Source organism: Pongo pygmaeus, chromosome 6 (genome assembly GCF_028885625.2).
Source record: "Pongo pygmaeus isolate AG05252 chromosome 6, NHGRI_mPonPyg2-v2.0_pri, whole genome shotgun sequence".
Classification (NCBI taxonomy): Eukaryota; Metazoa; Chordata; class Mammalia; order Primates; family Hominidae; genus Pongo; species Pongo pygmaeus.
Genome location: NC_072379.2, coordinates 89,012,935 through 89,031,300, shown reverse-complemented (window position 1 = coordinate 89,031,300; position 18,366 = coordinate 89,012,935). Strand labels below are relative to the sequence as shown.

The 18,366-nt window shown below is 32.6% G+C and overlaps 1 protein-coding gene across 2 annotated transcripts in view; it reads left to right on the top strand.

Annotated features, from left to right (window-relative positions):
• The window catches only part of ZNF804B (zinc finger protein 804B), a 594,384-nt gene that overhangs the window by 275,361 nt on the left and 300,657 nt on the right, over positions 1-18,366 (top strand). The gene's annotated exons all lie outside the window — the stretch shown is intronic.

The window sequence follows — 18,366 nt, the reverse complement described above, 5'->3', positions numbered from 1 at the left end:
CAGAAAAACTTGTTTTAAAAAAAACAAACTTATTATATGTTATCTGACATTGCCCATTCATCTATATACTCACTCTTAGGTATTGGCATATTGTCAATACAAAGTGCTAACAGTCCATAAATAATTTGACTTCTCTTCCTCTCCCATCTTCAGATCAAAATATTCCCTAAGTTCAGTTATTATGTCTCATGTATTATTTGAATCCATCTCACTATTTAAATCCTTTTATTTCCACATTGATTCAGTTTCTTGCCCTCTTGCTCTTGGATCATGGTAGTAATTAACTAGTGTCCAAACTACTTCTTACTCTATTGAAATTATGATTTTTAAAAGGTAAAGCTAATTATGTTATTCACTGACTTAATTATAAATTCACTGCCAAAGTTTCCTATAATCTGCAAGTTATGTTTCAAACTCCTTAGCAAATTTACTAATTAACTGGCCCCTATCTACTCCTTGGCCCTGAAACCACAACTTCCTTCTCCTTATTACATGGTTTACTTTTAATTACATCAGCTGTATGCATGATGCATTCATTCAACAAATGTGCATTAAATTCCCGTAATGTGCCAAGTGCTGTGCTAAGCATTGGTAATTTAATAGCAGGCAAGTGAAATATGTACTCAGGAAGCTACAATGTTCTAGGCATGAATATAACAAAATTGGCAATAGTAATATACCATAACAAGTGATATGATGTGCTTAGGAGTAATGTTCAATAATTAGATAGGTCAAGAGAATGGAACAGGGTTGCCCATGTAGGGGACAATAGCTTACACATTTGTAATTATGTTTGTATCAGAGACAGCATGGAATATACAAGGAGCTGGGACACTTGGTTTTGCTAAAGCACGGGGGTACACACAGGGGGAAGAGCACGGTGAAGTGGCATAATATGATTACATTTGTATTTTTATAAGGTTCATTCGATTTCTTTGTAGAGAATAAATTGAAGAAAAGCCACATTAGATGCAGGAAGACAAACTGGAAACTATTCCAAAAATTTGGTTATGAAATAATGGTGACTTAACCTGGGTATATAACCCTGGGTGTGGTGAGAAAAGGATAAATTTGGTGAACATTTCAGAGGCACAAATGGTAGAACCTAACGACTGAAATGATCTTGGGAGAAAGGAGAATGAGATAGAGAGGATATTGTCCTGGTTTGTGGCTTAGCAAATGAGTTTCCTGATGGTATCACATACTAGTAGAGCAAACCCAGGAGAAGTGAGAAGCCTGTAATGAAAGCTAGAAGTTCTGATTTAGACACGATGATTTTAAGATTTGGTTGGACACCCAAATGGAGCTTTTGGTGAAGAGATGAATATGGTGGTCTGGCTCTTGGGAAAAAAGTCTAAACCACTGATTCATATTCGGAAATCTTTAGCATAAAGATATTCTAAGAAAGTGGATAACAATATCCAAGGATAATTTAGAGTGAGAAGAAAAGTTGGCCTTAGAATAAAATTACTGAGAAATATCAATATTTGGAACATCAATAAGAAATAAAGAGTTGACAAATGAAATCAATGTAAGGCAAGAAGAAAGTGATTATAAAAAACCCATGAGAGAGAGTTTAGAATAATAGATCAAAGAAAGTAAAACACTGACTGAAAAGTATCCATTGGATTGTATAAAAAGAAAATCATTTTTTACATGCAAGATAATGATAACGTTGAACATGTTTAAATGCTGCAGAAAAAAAGCCAGAGAGAGAGAGAGAGAGAGAGAGAATCTTCTCTGGAAGATACAGGGAATAAAAATAAGAGTCCTTAAAGCTACCTCTCTGAGGATGTTGGATAGGAAAAGGATTCTGCACAATGGTAGATGGACTAACCTTAAAATAAGAGAATTTCTTCCATTGTAATAAAACAAAACAAAACAAAAAGATGCAGTTGAGGTTGTGAGTTTAGCATTTATAAAAAATCTAAGGAAAACAATAACCTTAGATTTCTCAGCCCTTCTTTCCACCCTACATGAAGCGAATTACATTTTATACTTTCAACATCTATTCAGTAAAACTACAGACCCTTCTATGAGAGTTCAGTGGCCAAAATGGAGAATATTCACATTCATATTCTCTCTCTCTCTCTCTCTCTCTCTCTCTCTCTCTCTCATTATCTATAGGAAGAGAGAACCTCTCCCAGGTGGGTCTGCGCTGTTATATGTGAGCCTTCAGTGTGAAAACGAAGAAGGTCATGAAAGCTCTCCTCAGACAATACAATACTTTTTGAACGGCAAGGCCCTAAAATCTAGAGATCAGTTCAGGGAAGATGCAAATTTTGGTCTCACCCCTGAACTGGTCGGATGACTGTACAGCCCAAGAGCCCTTATATTACTTCGTGCAAGTGCTAATGCCCTCAATGTTCTGCTTTTTCTGGTGGGTAAAATTAGGCAGTTGGTCATCTCCTTGTTTACCTTTTTTGCAGACAAAGAAGGCTGTACTGGAATGTCAGTTTGTGAATCCTTCGACCTTTTACCACTGGAATTTGTTTGTTCTTGCTTGTCTAATAAAGTGCTTTCTTTACATATTTACTCAACACGATTCCTGACCTCGTCATGTTTATCCAGCATGTGACCTTTGAAACATTTGAGTGGTACATAATTATAGAGTGGTTTGTTATGATAGTGATATATTTTTAAAATGTCAATATATAACATAAATAATATAAGTAGTAAGGAATACCCTGAAGTGAGCATTTTATACAATAATCTTAACCCAATATTGGCAGGAACTTGAGGTAATTACAAACAGCAACTTGATTAGCTTGTGAAATAGAAAGCAGTCATATGAAAAGAGTGAGCAAGAAAGTTGTGCATTTGGAGTTTTCAGGATGATAGAAAACATTAAAATGGCATTAAGGAGAAAGCTCTAGGAAGGTAAACAAGATTGCTGAGCAGCTTCAAAAGCCAGTTGAGGTTGGAAACTATGAAGATATAGTTAACTTACTTACTGTGCGCAATTATAAAATATACTGTGTGGGTGGTGCATTTGTGGGGCCATTTTGTGGTTTTTGAATGCTGTTTTCTACTTCATCTGTTCATTCATGTAGAGAAACTTAATCCTTTAAGAATCAACTCATGGCCTCATTCTCTGATTTCTTCTCTAATCATCAAGCAGGGCATGCCATACAGTAGGCGTGCCATAAATGTTTCTTGAAATGATTAAAATTATGCTTTGTTTGTGCTGACCCTTTTACAGTGATTTTAGTCAACTACTTTTGTTCTTTGTTCTTCAGCTTCCTTACTTGTCAAACATGAATAATAATAATGCCTATTTCATAGGGTTGTTTTGAGGATTAAATGAGTTCACACATATAAAGAACCTGAAGTAGTACCTGGAACAATTTAAGTACTCAATTAAAATTAATCATGATAATTATTATTATCAAGCAATTGTTATTATTATGTTTAATTCTATGTCCATCACTTATTTACAGGAATTGATTTCCTACCTGCAAATTACTTAGCAAAGTGGTCCTTTTATTTTCAAGAACTTACTGTGAGCTTGGCATAGAACCAGCACACATAAGTGCTTATTGAACCAATGAATGACAATGAATAATAGCTGAATGTTTTTTGGAAAAGCTAATATTTGTTTGTTTGTTTGTTTGTTTTGAGACAGAGTCTCACTCTGTTGCCGAAGCTGGAGTACAATGATGTGATCTCTGCTCACTGTAACCTCTGCCTCCTGGGCTCAAGCAATTCTCCTGCCTCAGCCTCCCGAGTAGCTGGGATTACAGGCGTGCGCCACCACACCCAGCTAATTTTTATACTTTTACTAGAAACGGGGTTTCACCATGTTGGCCAGGCTGGTTTCAAACTCCTGACCTCAAATGATCCACCCACCTTGGCCTCCCAAAATGCTGGGATTACAGGTGTGAGCCACCGTGCCTGGCCTGGAAAAGCTAATATTAACAGAAGAAGAATATCCTCAGATGTAATATGGGATTAAGGGAAAACATACACACAGGCTTTGGAATCAGACTAAGTTTCTAGCTGGGAAATCCTAAGCAAGCTACTTAATTTCCTTGAGCCTCAAGTTGTTCAATATACAAAATCATTATAATTGTACTCAACTCATACAGTAATGATGATTGCATATATTTTACACTAAAGATGTAGATGTTTGGTTATTACTGTCATCACCAACTTCATCAGCGGGGTCATTATTGTCATTCTCATAGTCAACAGATTGACCTTTTGATTACCAGACTTAACATAATGATACAAAACACCTCAGTAACAGTGAAGTTTCTGCTTCCTAAAATGTAACTTTCATTTTAATTTGATTATCCTTTCAGTAATGTAATTGAGTGTTAGAAGCTGGAATGGGGGCTGCTGCTTAGGAATTTCAGGTGGTACTATATTAGTAATATTCTGATATTTGTCTGCTTAATGAGAACAGCAATTCAGTACAAAAAGAAAAGGCTCTATTTTGACGTAAAAATCTGATATATAAAGAGTCTTATTTTGGGAACAAAACATCTAAATGTATCAGGGTTGTGCTTAAGTTAACAGCTGCAAGCATTAGTCATGACTGTGTTATAAAAGAGTTAATTAAATTCTTTGGGTGAAGGAGGTGCAGAAGGAAGTCAACACAGTCTTCTGATGCAGATGAGTCACTGTGATCATATCAGAAAAAGCGTAGGAGCTGAAGAAAGTCCTGGGTCCCAGACTGATGCCATATTGCAGGATCAGCCTGTCTGAAAAGCCACTGACCAATAGGAAGCTCAGACAAAATAGTTTAGTGTCATCTGAAGCCTCATCAATACATAAGCAGTTTGAATTTGTGTATTCAATTTTATTTAGCATATTTTCAAGGACCATAGGAGAATAAACGTCCTTGGATTCAGGACTATTGGTATTGAAGAGTGGGTTTGGGTATAGTGAGTAATTTCTTCCCATACTAAATAATATTGCTAGATCAGAGAGTATACTGATTTATTAATTAATATGTATGCTTGATCATGACAAAGAAAACAAGATGAAAACATGTATATTTATCAATACTTCTGTTAGCCTCATGACTTTCCATTCAGCTGTTATGTGTTGCCTGCTTCTCCCTCACTCATCAGTCTTGAGTTTTGTGATTCTAATCTGTCAAATATCTTAACTTTTTTTGGTCCAGCCTCATCTCTCAAGTAGATTTTAGAAAACGGTGTTTTCCATTTCCCTTGTCTTTTTCCTAAGTTATTTTCCACAATATGTGAGAAATGCTCTGAAACCCAAATCAGTCACATAATTTCTATTCAATTGCTCCCTTTTGTCTTAAAGTTTCACTTAGCACATAATAAAGGGCCATTTGTGATCTGACCTTGACCCTCCAGTTTTATTGAAGTGTGGTTTCTCTCTCCAATATTATGCTCCAGCTGTAGTGGTAGCTGCTAAAAGTATTATTCAGTTTCTTGGTGATGTTCCTTTGTAAATGTTGTGAACTTTTCTTGGAATGCCTTTCCTTTGGCCTTCACCGCTTAGCAAATGCTGGTTTTCCCTTAAAAACCCTGCATCATACACCGGGCCTTTTGGGGGCTGGGGGGTTGGGGGAGGGATAGTGTAAGGAGAAATACCTAATGTAAATGATGAGTTGATGGGTGGAGCAAACCAACATGGCACATGTATACTTATGTAGCAAACCTGCACGTTGTGCACATGTACCCTACAACTTAAAGTATAATAATAAAAATATATATGTGTATATGTGTGTGTGTGTATATATATATATATATATATATATATATATATATATATATCAGAAATAGGAAAAAACCCTGCTCAGACATTTCCTCCCCTGTAAAACTTTCCCTGACTATACCCACCTAGACTCAGTTACCCTTTGTGCACGGCCCCTGTGTCACCATGCACAATATTTCATTATGGCAGTCTTCACACACTCTTATAATCATTTCTTTGTACAACTGCCTTCTTCAATAAACGCTGAGCTATTTAAGAACAGGGAACATTTTTCTCTCAGTCTCCAAAAAGCCTGTCAGAAGGTAGAAGACAAATAAAATTTTGTTGAACTTAATTTCTAAGTGATATAATATGGATAATGAAAAACTTTTTCAACGGAGTAGTGTAAATGGCAGCAAAAACATACATCCTAATTTTTTTCCCCTGTTCTGCCATTAAAATTTACAGGACGTGGAAAAGGCAAATATTTTCTTTAGGCTTCTGGGTTTTTCTTCCCCCAAATGTACAGTGAAAGATTTGAATAACTGATACCCAAGTCCCTTTTTTACAAACATGTATTATGACTTTGTCTATACTGAGTCAGTCTCTTAAAATAGTAGTATGACCTTATTTTATAATTTAATTTATATCATTTTATGCAAGAGTACAATTCCAGACACTAGTGAGTTACTCCATAAGAAAGGCTGTTGAAGGTAAATTTACATCTTTAGGTAATAGGCAACCTTTTCAAAAATCGATGTCGTTCTGAGGCTGAGATTCATAAAGCAAATGGAATTGTTTAGCCTAGCTACATTTTATTTCATATTGGCAAATGCTTATATTTGTGCAATAGGTTTGTTTTTTTCCTTGATACAACCTGTTCAATGGCTTAGAGGCAAATACTGTGTGATCTCATTTATTTGCAAGCTTTCATTTTTGGAGAATAAATGATATATCAGCTCAAGATCACACAGCTATTTTATTTTGAGTTGAAATAAATCCTAAGATACTAAATATGATAGGATTAGTTAATCTTTTGTAACATTTTCAGAAAGTTGATTATTTTCCCCCTCAAGTTTTATGTCATAGTGATGGGAGCATTTCAAAGAAGACCAGAAATGGTTTCAAATTTTTGTGGCTTTAGGTGTGGGAAATGTATGCCCCGAAAATTCTTTATAATACATTCTTGTGTTGGGGGGACAGGATGTGGAATGGGGGACAGAATGAGTTAAGGGGGATAAACTCAGACTCAATAAATATTTAAATGTTTCTGGAAAAGACTCAACTAGATTTTAAAGTAAATGTTACATGTCAGAAACGAATAAATGAGATATAAGATTAATGAGTCTTTAATTTTATATGAGATAGACAGTACAGGTTTACTTTTCTTCATTTCATTCTATTTTCAAAATTACAAGATTATCTTTATTTCAATAAGGGTGTTTACATTTAAAAGTCTGTCACATTGAGAAACATGAAAATATACATAAAGCTGGATTTTAAGAGCAATGTAAATACCTGCATCATTGGTGAAGGCACAGGGGCTTCACAAGTTGATAAGCCTTGAGGATGAAAGTCAGTTTGAAAATAAGAAAGACATCAGGGATTAGGAGGTAGGCACATAGGGAAATTGTTAGGTTTCCAGACATAACCTACCTGGGAATGCAGAAACTTTTACTTTATTTTTAAAAATTTTAATTATAAATACACAAATATGGTTGCATATATTTATGGCATACAAGGTGATGTTATAATTTATGAATATAATGTGGAATAAGTAAATGATTCTAATTAGCATATTCATTACCTCAAATATTTATCATGTTTTGTGATAAAAACATTTGAAATTTATTCTCCTGGTTATATTTAAATATACAATAAATTATTTATGACTATGGTCACTTCTTGTGCAATATATCTAAAAGGAAAAAAAAAACCGTATCCCTCCTGTCTAAATGAGGCTTTGTATCCTTTGACCTTCATCTTTCCATCACCCCCTACCACTTCCACTCCTAATCCCCAGCCTCTGGTAACCACCATTCTAACCTCTGCTACTTTGAGTTCTATTGTTTTAGATTCCATGTGTAAGTGAGATCATGTGGTATTTGTCTTTCTGTACCTGGCTTATTTCACTTAGCATAATGTTCTCCAATTCACGTTGTCACAAATGAAGGAATTTCTTTATAAAGGCTGAACAGTATTCAGTCATGTGTACATATTTCATGTTGTTTAGCCATTCATCGGTTGATGTACACTTAGGTTGATTTCATAACTTGGTTATTATAAATGGTGCTGCAACAAACATAGGGGTGCAGTCATCTCTTGACCAACTGGTTTCAAATCTTTTGGATAAATACTCAAAAATGGGAGTGCTGGATCATATAGTAATTCTATTTTTAGTATTTTGTGGAATCTACACACAGTTTTCCATAATTAATGTACTGACTTAAATTCCCCCCAACAGTGTACAAGCAAAATCCTCTATGCTAATAAAAAATATATAGTTCCTTTCCCATTTAATGTGAAACTTAAAACATGAATTTGTAAAAAAAAAATTTATGTAAATGTATTTTCAACAAAGGAAAAGAATGCCTTTCCTGATGAATGACATAATTAAATAAATATGAAAGGAAATGTTGTTCCAAAAACTAATTAGGGTTAAATTTAAGAATTTAAAGAAGAAAATATTGAAAATTTATTAATAAATAGGTGAAAGGTCTTTCTGCTTTGTATCTTCATTTTTTTCAGTTATGTTATTTAGAAGATTAATTATCTGATTAAAGAACTATGATCATTTATTGCATCATTTTTCATACCTTTTACTATTAGTGTAGCATCAACATTTACAATACAAGTTTCATTGTTCCTTTTTAAATACAAAGAAAACATAATAATGTGTTAAATAATTTTTTAGGTCTAATTGATCTCTTCGTACATATTCATTTGCTGTAGTTGTATCTATTGTATTTATTTGTTATTGAATCCCAGCTGAAGAATTTCAAAGTTGTTTTATGTTTAATTCACTTAATAAGCATTTATTGAGTACTGCGTATATTAGGTCCTGGAGGGTGGAGATTATAAGTTAATAAAGCAAAGTCTCTGTCATATAATTAGAAAGAAAACTTTTTGAAGTTTTACATTTATTTATTTATTTATTTATTTTTATTATACTTTAAGTTCTGGGATACATGTACAGAATGTGCAGGTTTGTTACATAGGTATACATGTGCCATGGTGGTTTGCTGCACCCATCAACCCACAATTTCTCCTAATGCTATCCCTCCCCTAGCCCCCTATCCCCCACCAGGCCCTGGTGTGTGATGTTCCCCTCCCTGTGTCCATGTGTTCTCATTGTTAAACTCCCACTTAGGAGTGAGAACATGCGGTGTTTGGTTTTCTGTATCTGTGATAGTTTGGTGAGAATGATGGCTTCCAGTTTCATCCATGTCCCTGCAAAAGGCATGAACTCATCCTTTTTTATGTTTGCATAGTATTTCATGGTGTATATGTGCCACATTTTCTTTATCCAGTCTATCATTGATGGGCATTTGGGTTGGTTCCAAGTCTTTGCTATTGTGAACAGTGCTGCAATAAACATACATGTGCATATATCTTTATAGTGGAATGATTTATAATCCTTTGGGTATATACCAAGTAATGGGATTGCTGGGTCAAATGGTATTTCTGGTTGTAGATCCTTGAGGAGTTGCCAGACTGTCTTCCACAATGGTTGAACTAATTTACACTCCCACCAAAAGTGTAAAAGCATTCCTGTTTCTCCACATCCTCTCCAACATCTGTTGTTTCCTGACTTTTTAATGATCACCACTGAGATGTTAGTTTATTATACTCTAAGTGTTCTGTTGAGGAAACTGCAGTATGAATTTCTACAACTGCACATTGCACATTCACATATCACCATAGACAATTACATTTTGGGGGAAGAAATTACATGTGGTTGAGCATTTTGGAGAAATATGATGGTGAAAGGAGTATTTTAGAAGACGAGATTTTACCTAAATTTTCAATAAGTGTTCTAAACTACATATCACATTTTTTATTAAACAATATTTTGAAAAGACCCACCTGCCGAAACGAAAGAACAAACATGGTTACTGTTATAATTATTGATTCAGAGGGGATGTTACGTATGTAGGAAAATCACAGGCAATTCATTAAAAAACTCTTTTGGTAGCTTCTATCACCAGCAAAGAAAATAGTTTAATTTCATTTTGTTATAGTTCAAAAGCCTCCCCAGGGTATAATTCTGACTTTTTGTCACAGGAGCCAATTGTGTTATTAGAATAAGAAAATGGTGTATTTTTTAAAAAATCACCTACATTGGCTTTTTATTCTGACGATAGTGAGGAAATTATGTGTGTATGTTTCACACATGGTGGAAAAAAATGAGTAAGACATAAATCTTCAGAATTAAAGCCTGGAACCAAAGTGTGTGTTCCAGTGAAGACTTTAAGTGACTGCGTGACAAACTTTTGATCAGTGTTTCTTATCATGGAGTAATTTCTTGATCAATTAACAATCAATTAGAATTTCAAACATGGCTTAGATGGTATGATCCTGTTTCAAAAATGTAATGAGCCAAAAAAATGGGTTGGCAGATTCCAAAATGTATGAATATACTGATTTAAGAACAGGAAAAACATTCGAATGTCATATTTTTGTTATTACATTGAACCCCTAGGGTATGGGAAAAATAGTATACTGGGATATTTGCAGTCATTCCAAATATATATATATTCTATAATATATTTATATATTATATATTATATTATATATAATATATATTATATAATATATCTAATATATATTAGATATATTATATATTATATTGTATATATTATATATTATATATTAATATATTATATTATATATTAATATATTATATATTCTATTAATATATTATTATATATTAATATATATTATATTAATATATTAGAATATATTAATATATATTATATTAATATATTAGAATATATTAATATAATATATATAAATATACATTAATGTATATTTATATATTATATTAATGTATATTAATATATATTTATATATTATATGATATATTTCTATATTATATATTTATTAATATATATTTACATATTATATTATATATTAATATATTATATTACATATTAATTTATATTATATATTAATACATTATATATTTATATATTATATTACATATTAATATATATCATAATATATATCGATATATTATATATTTATATATTATATTATATATCGATATATTATATATTTATAGATTATATTATGTATCGATATATTATAAATTTACATATTATATTATATATTTATATATTATATATTATATATATTATATGATATATATTTATATATTATGTATTTATATTATATATTTATATATCTACATAGTATATATTTATATATTCTATATATTCTATATTTATATATTATATTATATATTAATATATATTGATATATTATATATCAATATATATTATATATTTATGTTATATTATATATTAATATATATTATATATTTATATATTATATTATATATTATATATTTTTATATTGTATATTAATACATATTATATATTTATATATTATATATTTATATATTCTATATAGTATATATATTCTATATATTATTACATATTTATATGTTCTATATAATATATATTATATATTCATATGTTCTATATAATATAGATTGTATATTTATATGTTCTATATTATATGTTGTATATTTATATGTTCTACATAATGTATATTGTATATGTATATGTTCTATATAATGTATATTATTATATATTTATATGTTCCATATATTTATTAAATATTCATGTTCTGTACAATATTTATATATTTATATGTTCTGTATAATATGTATTATTATATATTTATGTGTTCTGTATAATATGTTAGTATATATTTATGTGTTCTATATAATATATATGATATATTATAGTATATATTGTATGATATATTATATATTTATATGTTCTGTACAATATATATTATATATTATATTATAGTATATATTATATGATATATTAATATATGTCATATATTAACATATTATATATATAATCCAAGTGAAAGCAGTAGAACAAAACACAGTATGTGGTACATGCAATGCTTACTGCAATTGAACATTCAGTGTTAACTCTCAATTCCCTTGAAATAAAACCAAAATGGGTCATGTATAGAGATATATAGTTCTTAAGCTGCCTGAGATAAAATTCCGAGTTATCCACTTATTAGTTATTTGCAAATTATTGACTTTATTCTTGGCTAAACTTTATCCATGAAAAGAGAAAAGAATATTACCTTAATCATGAGGCTGTTGTAAGAATTGCAGGTATTACTACATATAAGACCCTTAACACTGATGTGCACAGATGAAATGCTTAATATTAATGAATATTAGCAGTTAATACTGTTATTAATATTAGTATTATGATAAATAAAAGTATGGTAATTTATATGAGGAGATTCCTTCTTCCTGCTTCTCCTACCCCAGTAACTAAATTTAAATAAAGCATTTATGATAAGGGTAAAACAGAAATTAGTTAATATGATTTTTATTTAAGTTTGGTTTTTAAAAAAGACGAATGTATTTTACAAAACTATGTTTCTTTTATCAACTCTATACAGAAACTGAGACTTTGGTCTTAATGTATAACTTAGAAAAGAGTTTTTCATGACAAAGTGCTGAAACAATATGGTGTGGACACCTGATTTCCTGGTAATCTAATTTAATACAGTGGTAAAACTTTGAGAACTTGGATGTTGGCCACATTATGCTGTCTCTTTCAGTCACTAGGAGTGTGAAGTAGCTGGTGTTGGGTTGGACTCACTTCCAAGCCGAATTCTTTTTAATAAAGGGCCAATATTGTTTGACGACTATGGTAAGGTCTGTATGCTTAAATTGTCAGACAATAAACAGAGTTGGCATTCTGTTGTGAAGATGTAGAAATCAAAATTGGTTTTTGCTATGATGTTTAATCTACTTTTTCACATCAGTGAGTCTCCAAAATGCCTCTGGGTATAGCTGACAGTTTCCTGCAAAATGAACTTTAAATCTTTTTAATTACTTGCCACATTACATGAATGAGACAATTTTAACCTAAAGAAAATGTAAGGGCAGATGTTATCAGTTAATTATTCTAACCAAAAAGAAAAAATAATTCCTCTGAGTCCTATGGGCAATGCTCACATTTCAGTAGAAATGTATTCAGGTTGACCTGCCAGAATGAGTTGGTTCCTTACGATACCAATAGAAAATCAAGTATAGTAATCATTTAGAATGTACAGACCACCAACATGCTTAAGAATGTCCACTAAATAGCATAATTACTGCTTTTAGTTGTGTTTTACCAGTGTATATATCATCACACTAGAAAAAGCTGTTGATTGTGGTATTTGTTGTAATCAAACCAAATCAACTTAACACATGTGCCAATTATTTAAATATAAACTTAAAATTTGAGGATGCACATCTAGATTATAGTATTAGTTATATATGTATATATTTATTTTTACCTAGCCTTATTGACCTATAATTGACAAATAAAAATTGTATATGTTTATAGTGCACAATGTAATGCATGGATATATATACACATTTTGAAATGATTACTACGATCAAGCTAATTATTGTATCCATTGCCTCACACAGTTATCAATTTTTGTGTGTGATAAGAACATTTAAGTTCTACTCTCTGTAAATTTCAAGTATACAATACATTGTTAAGTATAGTCACCATGCTATATATTAGATCTCCAGAATTTGTTCATCCTGCCTAACTGGAACTTTCCACCTTTTGACCAACTCTTCCCACTTCCCCTATACACCAGCCCCTGGCATCTGCCGTTCTAAGTGGCAAATGAACTTTTATAAGTTCAACTTGTTTAGATACCTCACATGAATAAGATTATGCAGCATTGTCTTACTATGCCTGGCTTATTTCACTTAGCATAATGTCTTACAGGTTCATTCATGTTGTCTCAAATGGCTGAATTTTCTTCTTTTGTAAGGCTGAATAATACTAAATTCTGTACACACGCACATACACACACACATGCATATCATATTTATCCATTCATCCATTGATGTGCACTTACGTTGATTCCATATTTTGTCTAGTGTCAGTAATGGTGCAATAAACACTGGGGTGCAGGTATCCCCTTGATATACTGATTTTACTTACTTACTTTAGATGTATCCTCAGAAGTGGGATTGCTGGATTGTTTTTAATTTGTGAGAAACCTCCATACTCTTTTCCGTAATGTGTATACTAATTTACATTTCTATCAACAGTGTACGAGAGTTCCCTTTTCTCCACATCCTTGCCAACACTTACTTTTTGTCCTTTTGATAAAAAACATCAAAACAGGTGTGAGGTGATATCTCATTGTAGTTTTAATGCATATTTCCCTAATGATTAGTGATGTTAAGCATCTTTTAACATATCTATTGGCCATCTGTATGTATTCTTTTGAGAAACGTTTATTCAGTTCCTTTGCTCAGTTTTTAGTTGGGTTATTTGTTTTCTTGCTATTGGATTGTTTGAGTTCCGTATGTATTTTGGTTATTAACTCTTTATCAGATATATGGTTTGCAAATATTTTTGCTCATTCTCTAGGGTGTTTCTTTACTCATTGATTTGTTACCTTTGCTGTGCAGAAGCTATTTAGTTTGATATAATCCCATTCGCCTAGTTTTGCTTTTATTGCCTTTGTTTTGGGGTTATATTCAAATAATCAGACCAATGTCAAGAAGCATTTCTCCTATGTTGTCTTCTAGAATATTTAAAGTTTTAAGTCTTCCTGTTAAATTTTTAATCCTTTTTCAGTTGATTTTTATATATGATGTGATACAAAGGTACAGTTTAATTCTTCTGCAAGTGGGTATCCAGTTTTCCCAGCACCATTTATTAATGAGACTCTCCTATCTCCACCATGTATTTGTGGCATTTTTACTGAAGACCAATTGACCACAAAAGTGATGACTTATTTTTAAGCTCTTTATTCTGTTTTATTGGCCAGTATGGTGATTTTCTATTTTTTTTTTTATTGCCAATATCATGACATTTTGATTACGGTACCTTTGTAGTGTATTTCAAAATAAGGTACTATGACGCCTATGGCTGTGTTCTTTTTTCTTAAGATTTGTTTGGCTGTTTGCTGCCGTTTGTGGTTTTATACTACCTTTAGGAATTTTCTTCCTGTTTCTGTGAAAAATGCCATTACAATTTTAATAGGGATTTTATTGTATCTGTAGATTGCTTTGGGTAGTATAAACATTTAACAATATTAATTCTTCTAATCAATTAACATGGGTTATCTTTCTATTATTTTGTGTTCTTTAAATTTCTTTTATTATTGTGTTTTAGTTTTTAGTGTACAGATCTTTCACCTCCTTGATTAGATATATTTCTAAGCATTTTGTTTTATGCTATTATAAATGAAATTGTTTTCATAATTTTTTTAGATAGTTTACTGTTACATGCTACTAATTCATATATGTTGATTTTGTCTTCTGCAAATTGAATTTATTTATTCTCACAGTTTTTTTTTTGGTGGAAATTTTAAGGTGTTCTCTATAATCATCTAAAAACAGAAAAATTTTATTTTTTTCTCAAGTGTTTTTTTTTTCTTGTAGGCTTTATCTAGAACTTTCAGTATAGCATTGCAATAGAAGGAAAGAACATTCTTATCCTATGTCCTTCATCTTTTCTAGGTATAGTTTTTTTGGTTGCCAGTTTATTTATTGTAGCACACTGAATTTATTATCTCATACTCTCCTGGAGTGCATGGTTACTGTTGAGAAATTCACTGATGGTTCTAATAGAGTTTCTTTCATATGTGATAAGTTGCTTTTCTCATGCTGCTTTCAAAATTCTCTTTGTCTTTGAGAATTTTGTTACCATGTATCTTGATGATGATCTGTTTATGTTTAATCTATTTAGGGTTTTTTGATCATCATGGATTTGGATATTCATTTTCCTCTCCAGATTTGGAGATTTTTCTGTTATTATTTATTTAAATATACTTTTATACTTTTTCTCTTTCTCTGCTCATTCTAGGAGTTCTATAGTGCATGTATTGATGCATTTAATGATATCTCATAAATCCCGTAGGCTTTCTTTACTCTTTTTTATCCTTTATTTCTTTTTTATCTCATAAATCTCTTATTTATATCTCATAAATCCCATTGACTTTCTTTACTCTTTTTTATCCTTTACTCTTTTTATCTTTTATTTCTTTACTGTTTTTTATCCTTTATTTCTTTTTATTCTTTCAGATAATTTCAAATGACCTGTCTTTGAACTCACTAGTTCTTGCTTCTACTTGATTGAATCTTGCTTCTACTTGATTGAATCTTGCTTCTACTTGACTGAGCTATCTGTTGGATTTTTCAGTTTAATTATTGTGTTAATCAGCTCCAGAATTTTTGGTTCTTTTCTATGGATTCTATCCCTTTCTTAAAACTCTCATTTCGTTGATACATTGTTTTCTTATTTTTGGTTAGTCATATGTCTATGTTCTCTTGTAGCTCACTGAGCTTCTTTAAGACAATTTTTTTCTTTTATTATTATTATTATTATTATTATACTTTAGGTTTTATGTTACATGTGCCCAATGTGCAGGTAAGTTACATATGTATACATGTGCCATGCTGGTGTGCTGCACCCACCAACTCGTCATCTAGCATTAGGTATATCTCCCAATGCTATCCCTCCCCCCTCCCCCCAACCCACAACAGTCCCCGAAGTGTGATGTTCCCCTTCCTGTGTCCATGTGTTCTCATTGTTCAATTCCCACCTATGAGTGAGAATATGCGGTGTTTGGTTTTTTGTTCTTGCGATAGTTTACTGAGAATGATGATTTCCAATTTCATCCATGTCCCTACAAAGGACATGAACTCATCATTTTTTATGGCTGCATAGTATTCCATGGTGTATATGTGCCACATTTTCTTAATCCAGTCTATCATTGTTGGACATTTGGGTTGGTTCCAAGTCTTTGCTATTGTGAATAATGCGGCAATAAACATACGTGTGCATGTGTCTTTATAGCAGCATGATTTATAGTCCTTTGGGTATATACCCAGTAATGGGATGGCTGGGTCGAATGGAATTTCTAGTTCTAGATCCCTGAGGAATCGCCACACTGACTTCCACAATGGTTGAACTAGTTTACAGTCCCACCAACAGTGTAAAAGTGTTCCTATTTCTCCACATCCTCTCCAGCACCTGTTGTTTCCTGACTTTTTAATGATCGCCATTCTAACTGGTGTGAGATGGTATCTCATTGTGTCAGAAATAATGCCACATATCTACAACCATCTGATCTTTGACAAACCTGAGAAAAACAAGAAATGGGGAAAGGATTCCCTATTTAATAAATGGTGCTGGGAAAACTGGCTAGCCATATGTAGAAAGCTGAAACTGGATCCCTTCCTTACACCTTACACAAAAATCAATTCAAGATGGATTAAAGACTTAAATGTTAGACCTAAAACCATAAAAACCCTAGAAGAAAACCTAGGCAATACCATTCAGGACATAGGCATGGGCAAGGACTTCATGTCTAAAACACCAAAAGCAATGGCAACAAAAGCCAAAATTGACAAATGGGATCTAATTAAACTAAAGAGCTTCTGCACAGCAAAGGAAACTACCATCAGAGTGAACAGGCAACCTACAAAATGGGAGAAAATTTTCGCAACCTACTCATCTGACAAAGGGCTAATATCCAGAATCTACAATGAACTCCAACAAATTTACAAGAAAAAAACAAACAACCCCATCAAAAAGTGGGCGAAGGACATGAACAGACACTTCTCAAAAGAAGACATTTATGCAGCCAAAAAACACATGAAAAAATGCTCACCATCACTTTAAGACAATTTTGAATTATTTGCCAGACAGTTTGTAGATCTTCATTTCTTTAGGGCCAGTTAATGGTGATTTCTTTTATTCCTATTATGGTATACTGTTTCTTTGATTATTTGTAATCCTGTGGACTTGCATTGGTGTCTGTGGTTTTAAAGAAGTGGACACTTCTTCTAGTCTTTATAAACTGGCTTCACCAGGGAATGTCTTTCATCAGTCAGCCTTTCCAGTTATTATGTGCAGCTTATCTGATGGGGTCTGTGTGTGCCATCCTGGTGTTGGGATAGGGCCTAGAGCCTGAGACTGTGGAAGCTGGCTTGGTGCTAAAGTGGAACTGTTATCTGGGTCTATGGAGTTGTCCTGAGTTTGTGGGAACCATCTTGTGCTGAGGTCACCTGGGGTAGGTCTGGTTATTGGGACCATAAAAGTGGGGTCTGGAGTCTGGGTCTGTGGGGCCAGTCTTGTGAAGATCTCCTGGGGTAGGCCTGAACCCTGGGTCCATGAAGCCTTGGTCCTTGGTGGCTGGCTTGGAACTTTGGTCTATAGGGACTGGCCTGAAGCATGGGTCCATGAGGACTAACCTCACACTGGGTCAGGCTTTAAGCCTGATTCGAAGGGGCTTGGCCTGACTCTGAGATGTACCTGGAAACTGGATCCAAGGAAACAGATCTGGTCCTGAGTCTGTGGGAGTCAGCCTGAAACTGCAGTTTACTAGAGTGGGCCTGGAGTCTGGGTCTGCCCTGGTAGGCCTGCTACCTATATCTTTGTGGGCAGGCCTGGTGCC